This window comes from Salmo salar, chromosome ssa11 (assembly GCF_905237065.1).
Source record: "Salmo salar chromosome ssa11, Ssal_v3.1, whole genome shotgun sequence".
Lineage (NCBI taxonomy): Eukaryota > Metazoa > Chordata > Actinopteri > Salmoniformes > Salmonidae > Salmo > Salmo salar.
This window is the reverse complement of record NC_059452.1, coordinates 25,513,920-25,522,500: the sequence shown is the minus strand read 5'-3', so window position 1 is coordinate 25,522,500 and position 8,581 is coordinate 25,513,920. Positions and strand designations below refer to the sequence as shown.

The window sequence follows — 8,581 nt, the reverse complement described above, 5'->3', positions numbered from 1 at the left end:
AACTTTTATTGGGCGGTGCAGTATAGGACAGCGGCGGTGTTTGTCTGACCGGCCTGCTGACAAAGAGGCAGTTTCCTGCATATTGCATGGCTCTTAACAGCAGTGGGGCCAAGCCAGCCCGTTAAGGTGTCTCCTCACATCCCCTTTACAACGGGAGATGGACAGCCGAGGGTTGCCTCCTCACTACATGAAGCAGCCTGGTTCCCCACTTCTAATGTGTTGTGACATTCTGGGAGCGCTTCCTCTTTCTCCCACCCTGCCTCAGGCTGCTGGGGCTGGGGCCGGATCAGGAGCCAGTCTGGCCCAGGATGTCCCATGAGCAGGCAGGTTGGAGGGTGGGCAGGTGATCCCGTGCTCTCCCCTCTCCCCTCAGTCCTCATGCTCATGGAGAACATGCCAGACTGACACTCTGGAGGAGACAGACAGCAAAGTCTTGTTGTTCACCACCTCATTCAGCATTCACCTTTTCAGACGCCTGCCTCTTTTAAACGTCACAAAGTAGGGCAGAAAACATCAACCAAACGAGTGACTAAATAAATGATACGAGAAAAACAAGCGGGCCATGGTTGCTGGGAGGGGAGTCGGGCCTTGGGGTCTGTGGATAAAAGGCACTTTGTAGGGGTGCGATTTGTTCTGTCCAATACCCACATCTCCCTCTCTTGGCCCCCTTCGCTTTCTTCTAATCAAGCAGTCTCTAATTTGGGTTCCAAGTCCAGCACCAGGGAAAAGAAGGAGGCTTGTTACTTTGAAGAGTCCCGGGTGAGTGAGTAACGCAGATAAAAGATTCAGGCACAAAAAAGGAGAAAAGGAACGGGGGTGAAAAAGAGAAAAAAATCACAAGGCAGCCTATTCTGTCCCTTTGGTTAGGACAGCTGAGCTATTATGACCCAATCTGAATGCCTTTTTTTTAAACACCAGAACACTGCAATTTCTTTGTCCCTCCATCAGTCAGCTATTGTGGATCCTACCATATGCTGCCAGCCCATCCTAAGTAAATTAAGACTTGTCTAAATGCTGCAATTGTTCCGGGCTGTGTCCGGACACACACTGCACATAGCTAGCATGCCTGGCGTGCTGAAGGCAGGAGCTGTTCTGTGCTGCTCATCCACATGAGAAAAGGTAACACTGCTGGCTGAATGTACGCACTGCACAGACACACACACACACACACACACACACACACACACACACACACACACACACACACACACACACACACACACACACACACACACACACACACACACACACACACACACACACACACACACACACACACACACACACACACACACATACAGGGTGATGATTATGCTGGTGTGTTCAGCACAATACAATTTGTAACACTAATATGAACTCAGTAGTCCTCTGACCCCATGTTCATGTCTTCTAAAGAAGAAACAAATACAAATGAATTACTGCTAATGGAATCTAGTACTGCTTCCTGTAGCCTTGCAATTAATGAATTTTTCGGGGCAGAGACCTTGCTCCAAAAGCAATTCAATCATAATTTTGAATCAACACAAACACATGTTTGCACATACAAACAAATACACACACACACACACACAACAGAATGTTTACCAGTAAAAACCATGGTGCGGATGACTATGCCTTTCAAATACCATTCATATATTAATGTTGTCAGTAAATCCACATTAATATTATACATTGTGACTGCTAAAACAAAATCTTTGTCTTGTGTAGCCTAAATAATCCATAGGATAAAACAGCTGCCTATGAGCCTGCTAAGCAAGCACAACCAGAGACAGCAAAAGGGTATTTGATGGGCTACAGAGATTTGACTTAAGCTTAACTATGTTTTAGGCTTGTATATACGCTTGTTCAGAAATGCTCCAAGGCCATATGTGTTTCAAGTAAAAACGGTATTAAAGTATCTGGGTGCCCTAGTCAGAACGAACAGAGACAATATGAGTAGCAGCTGTTTTACCTGGCCTGCTGCCTCTGTGATGACATAAAACTGTTCATCCTGCCAATAAACCATCATTAACAAGCATGAGTAAGGACTCACCAACATGTCAGGCTATGGCAGCCCGGACCATCCATCCTCACAGCCTTAGATACTGGACTACATGGCCATGAATATCACATGGAGTGGTTATCCATCAGCAGGGAACTGTTAGAAACAGACACCTTCTAAAAACCCTGGGGTTTGCTTATGCTGATGTTAGTATACTGTACTAAACTCATTTGGTGTGTGTGTGTGTGTGTGTGTGTGTGTGTGTGTGTGTGTGTGTGTGTGTGTGTGTGTGTGTGTGTGTGTGTGTGTGTGTGTGTGTGTCATAGACATAATTTCTGCATCTATATCAATGTCTCCCCAAGTGTTTAACATATATTTTCTAAATATTTCAAAAAGAATGTTTTGATTGACACGCCAAGTGGTTAATAATAAAAGCGTACTTCATCGGCCTGACGTTCACACTGAACATTAATGCGGGCTAATAATATAACGACGGAAGAGGCATGCCTCTTCAGCGTAATTATGCTAATGTGAAAGCCTCAGCACTCCACAGTGTATCAGTGGCATCGGACGAGGTACTTCATCAGAGCTCGACGATAGCAGCCTTACAGACCTGAACAGATAAGACTGAACACTGATAACAGACTGCTATCTTCACAGAGGGAACTATTATCCCACCCAGAGAAGAGACAGTTCAGTCTGTGTTTTCAATAGGAACCATTATCAAAGCAGAGGATGAACTGTAATAAAACTGATCTGTAGAGCGCTGACCACACTGGGAAGTCATGTGACAAAGCTTGAAGCACATAACGCGGTACACTAGATTTTCTCCATCATCCAGTCATCCCTCATGATGTGTATGGTAATGACCTCTTCCTGCTTTCATGTAAGGAGAAGCACTTCTAGTCCAGGTTTATTATAAAATGCTACAAACACTGATCAACTTTCAGGGCCTCCCTCCCTCACATCAGAGTTGTCTAGAGAACGACAAAAGGAGCTCTCTGTCTGAACAATGGTCAGGAAAACCTTGAAACGGAAGTGAATGTGTGTTTTCTTGCATTGAACCAATTCACTGGTCTTGGCTATAACTTCATGCACCTACACTGGTTTATTTAGAACCATAATATGAGGGATTGCATCTCATGTTCTTTTCTTTCACGAATGTTGTCCTTGATTTCTAAAGATGTTGACTGTGTGTGTGTGTGTATGTATGTGCGTGCGTGTGTGTGTGTGCGTACGTATGTGTGTGTTGTGTCTCAATGGCTGGTGGTAGATCAGCAGAGTGCCTGGCTCCGGAGCTGCAGCACTAGAGCAGCTGTAGGGGGAAATCCAGCGTGACATGTACTAACCCAGCCCAGCCATAGCAGCCAGTGCTTAAGCAGCATTACACGGCTGTGAGGATGCAATTTGCTTTGCGGCCGGGAGACTGATAAATATTCCATTTACTACACTTCTATAAGTGAGAGAGGTGTATATTTGTCAATCGTTAAAATAAGGATTGCTAGTGATTCCTGGTAGTAACTTAAGATATAAATTGATTATTGCATTCTTAATAAACGGGATACCTGTGTGTCTGCCAACCAAGAATGAAGCTAATTATTTGTAGTAATAGTAAATATAATTTGGTAAATTAAATGCAAAAACACTGAAATTCGGGAATTAAATGAAAAATTATTTTAAGTGTCAAATGTATAAAAGTATTAAATGTGCAGCCAGTCATCCAGAGGCCCTGTCTGGTCAGGGAACCACCATGCCTGGTTCCATGGCACAGGGCTTCTGCCCACACCAACACCAGCAGCGGCTGACCCAGACACCACCAAACCCACTCCTGTCTGCCTGTCTCCTCTGAAAACACAGAGCCAGGAGGAGAAAGTGAGAGCGGACACACACACACACATACAGGCACACACACACACACATACACACACACACACACACACAGACAGACACACACACACACACAGACAGACAGACAGACAGACAGACAGACAGACAGACAGACAGACAGACAGACAGACAGACAGACAGACAGACAGACAGACAGACAGACAGACAGACAGACAGACAGACAGACAGACAGACAGACAGACAGACAGACAGACAGACAGACAGACAGACAGACACCCTTTCTGCAGCCGACACCACAAGCTAAATTCCTCAATTCATTAAGGGAGAAAAACAGATTCATTTCGCAAATGCAGTCTGAAGAATAATGATTTACGGTGTCTCATATTTCACCTGGGTACACAGGGCAAACAGAAGACTATTGAAGTGTTGGGAGAAAAATGCAAACTGTGGCACTTTTGAATTGGGGGAATTGAAGGGATATTTCAGTGTGTGATGGGTTGAGATGGTCCCTCTCTACGCCCTCCGCTCTAAATAGAGGTTTCACTATCAAACATACACAGCTCTCTCCTCAAAATACACATAGCTGTATAACACAGATTCACTAGGTCATTTAGTCCTCATGACAGTCACATTTACCACCTTACATTCAATTCCAATACGCAGCTATTTATAATATTTCTCTGAGAGAGATTTCTGAATGTTTATGCACTGTTTATTAGTGACAGTTTTAGTTTTTACTAAAATGGCCATGTGTGAATATTTTGAAACAGAGAAACTAGGTGAAAGAAACATGAAACGACAATGTTATCCTGTGCCGATAAAAACCTGCTCCCACTACAAAATATGCTTGTGGTTCTGCGTGTATTTACAGATATAGTGTGGAATCTCCATTGGCATTTGCTCTAGACTTTATTGGAGCCATTAAGAATAAAGCTGAATGTTAAATTGAATAATCATGTTTTGAAGTAAACCCAGCTGGTTGAACAACCCCAGCTCTGTGTCCACACAGTAGTCCTCTGTCGGGATGGGAGAAGCAAGGCCAGGTAGGAGCAGCATCAAATCAGTCTCAGCTGTGGCCCTGCCCCGCTCCTCGCTCTCCCCTTAAAGAGCTTCTACTTATCTGCCTTCCACAGGACTGTCAATGTGCACAGCCGCCACTGTCATGTACACAGCATTCACAAATTGATTATGAAAGTGCAAGAGGCTTGATTTTCGTTTATATAGAATTCAAGCTGCCATTTTAACGCAAATGTACAATGCTGAGCTTCATTTTTTTATCAAACCTTCCGAGATAATGAATGCAGTTTGTGTTCCAATTTAACTACCACATTTTTTTATTCAGTTGAATAAATGCTTTGCCGTTTTTTTGGGGGGGGGGGGGCTGGGGACACTGGATGTCTACAGGGAAAGTTAAACAGTCCTGCAGTGTGTGGGTCTCAAAGGCCCTGATTGAGTATAAATGAAAGCCACACTGCACAGAGAGAGCTTATTTGACCAAGCCTTTCCCCCATAAACCTGCATTCACATTCCAATGGAATTTACATTAAAAACATGTATATCACCTGAATTCTTCTACTGACATATGTGAGGCACGGAGTGAGGCTAGCTAAAATCACTCTGCTTTTCCTCCAAAGTGTGTTTTATTGCATAAAGGAGGGTAGGGTTTGTAATGATCCAATTCAATTAAACAACCACAATAGTCACCTCCCCATCATTGACAATTTAAAACGATTTACAAACATAAACAGTAAAGCCAGAATAAAGTACAGGAGTACTGGAAACATACTATAGTGTATGAGATCTCTCTGCCGTTGTGGCACAGCTTTCACAGAAAGAGATTCTCTTTGAAGGACCATAATTAAAACAGCCTCATGTCTGAGCAGCCATGTCCCAGGTCTCTCTCTCTCTATCTTTCTCTGTGCTCTCTCTCTCCTCTCCCTCTCTGCTCCATCTTGCTTTCTCCCCCCCCACCCTCTCTGCTCCTTTCTGTGGTTTGGACGTCCTCCAGGCCACCTCCCTCTCTTGCTCTGTGGTTTTGTTCAGGAGATCTCATCTCCCTTCTCACCGTTCCTCATGATTGACAGCTTAGCTCAGGTATGAAAACAATCAGTTACATCTGGAATCGGCTGGTGAAAAGTAATCCACCACTAATACTCCTTCACAAACCGTTCCCTCCCTCTCTCTTCCTGCAGCTGTTAATCTCTCACAGCTTAAAGGACATCTGAAATCATTACACCCAAATCATTCTATTCTCTATGTCTCTGTTAAGCATACTTCCTATCCTGTATCGATGGAAACAGTTCAGATTGACTCCATTTTACTGGAAGTACCAGTATCAGTTTAACCACAGACCCATTCCAGCGCAGGAAACCACATGACAATACACTATAACTATGTACGTGAGGCACTAAATGCTTGGTCGCGTTGAACTGGGTGTAAGATAAAGGAAAGCCAACCTCAGATGTTTTGATACCATTGTTTTGTTTACTGTACTTTGTGTTTTACCCCAAGAGCATAATGTAGTCTGGGCATGTTTGAACACAAGTGCATAGTGTAAAAGAATGCAGTTCTTTTCATTGGTGAAGTGAAGCCTTCGGTCAAATTCTGTTCCACCTATTGTCTTTTCCTGTGTGATAATTCCACTGTGAGTCTTAACCCAGCAGATTTCTCCTCTTGTGACTACAACAGTACGACAAGGTGCCATCCATGACAGGTTCATAAGGTGGAAAATATGGAAAGCAGTTGAGCAAAAACTACAGAGACTTTTAGATTCTCTACCGTTAATTCAAAGGAAGGCAGCCTTGTGAGGAAAAAAACGTACAAATTACCAGTCTTTCAGTTCAAAAGGGACAGAATTTTATATTTCACTTATTTATCTTTGAACATCAAAAGCAATCTTTTGTAACAACGGAACAATGCCACAAAGGATGTAGTCTAGGTAGAATGTACAATGCCATTGGTTCCGGATTCAATGTCCGCTGAGTAGAGAACGAGTATCAAGGCCACTGTGGCAGTATGTAGCTTTTACGGATGTTAGCCTTTATCCAGCGCTGTCCTCCGTTAATTTAAACCTACAGGCATGCTTACCCTTTGTATTGATTTTAACCTAACAATTAATACAGCCTCTGATTCATCATAACACTTTAGATCGTAATCAGAAGGTGTTTTCTGCTTGGTGCCTTTGTTTGTGTTTTAATTAGGAAGACCTTGTGTGTCTCCAACCCTGGGCATCTTTTTAATTGGCAGTATTTACATCAGGCAGACTTCAAATGCAGAAAGATACATTTGTAAGGGGGAGCACAAAGCAGTCCTTTGAAATGTCTACAGTCATATGAAATGGCAGACTAATTAAAAACCTTAGACAGCCTACCGGTGTGATATGAAAAGTAGTTATATTTCTAAGTCTAGTGTTCACTGTGTCTCCCTGCATGTGAGTCAACAAAGGCCACAGTGGGCATTATCAGGCTCCCTCTCTACCTGTTTACACCGCTGTGGAATAACCTCACCCTTACCATTTATCAAACAGAATAATGCCCTGTAATTTAAATAGATCTGCTTTCAAAAGGCTAAATCATTTTAAACATTTGTTCCACTGCACTTTGATCTACAGGGTCAGCTACAATGAATCTGGTTTACCAAGACATGATTTATATTTCAGCTCATTAAGGTTATTGACCATGAATATATTTATTACTACATGCAATAGTTATTGTCTTCCCCGGCACACAGAGAAAATGTCATCCCATAATTAAAACCAAGGACAAATATTATTTATGACTGCCAACCATATGATAAAAAGAGCTATTAAAGTGGGAGTACATCATAAAAAAGCAAAACATTTCCAGTGCACGCGCTAGCAGAATGCTACTTTCTGCTGTCTTTGAATAGTTCTGATGATTACAATTGTGCATGATGAGCAGAGCAGCATCGTCTGTGTTTAGCTAAAATTACATGGATATATAGATATGAGTATATTCTTGTAAATATTAATAATACAATTATTAATATACACCATTTTGTGTTGCGAGGTACAGGCTTGAGAGTATGGGGGTTGGCAGGGAAGCGAGTGATAGAGAAATGAAGGAGAGGTAGAGAGAGACAGCGAGAGAGAGACGTAGAGCCTGGTGTTATCAGACAGCTGGTATTGTTCCTTCCTCTCCGCTAGCTACATAAACACCTTTTTAGTAACAGTCACTGCTAAGAACTGGACCTGCAAAAAAAACAGCTGCCTGCCCAGCCCAGCCCAGGCCAGGCCCACCTTCCCTGCACATAAATACAGATTTGGAGGGAGAGCTGGGCTGTGCAGGGTGTTCACTACCAGAATCAAAGCAGAATTCCTTTCAGATGTGAGAGACCTAGAAGAGAGAGGGCTCTCCCCGTCTCTGCACTTTCCTTCCTCTCTCTTCTTTCCCCTCTCTTCTCTATCTCCCCTCGTCTCTCCTCTCTCGGCATGAACACACTGTATGAGTAGGAAGCAGTGTTTCTAGTCTTATTGTTTTATATAGCAGACACACGGACAACAGCCTCGTCTCTAACAGTAAACCACAGACACAAACAAAATGACAGACTGGGGAATGGGGTTGGAATTTAAAGAGGGCTCTGGACAGAGGCATTTTGACATAACAGATAAGGAAAGTGCAGAAAAGAACTAGGGAAGGCAGCCAAGAGCTTTTGTGTAATTTCAGAGTGCAAGCCTGTTTCTTAGATTATGTATAGATTATGTATGTCTGATAGGAATAGAAGGATTTGTTA

The 8,581-nt window shown here is 43.0% G+C and overlaps 1 protein-coding gene across 24 annotated transcripts in view; it reads right to left on the bottom strand.

Moving 5' to 3' along the window:
- The window catches only part of LOC106587529 (SRY-box transcription factor 6), a 197,063-nt gene that overhangs the window by 83,356 nt on the left and 105,126 nt on the right, over window positions 1–8,581 (bottom strand). The window lies entirely within an intron of this gene.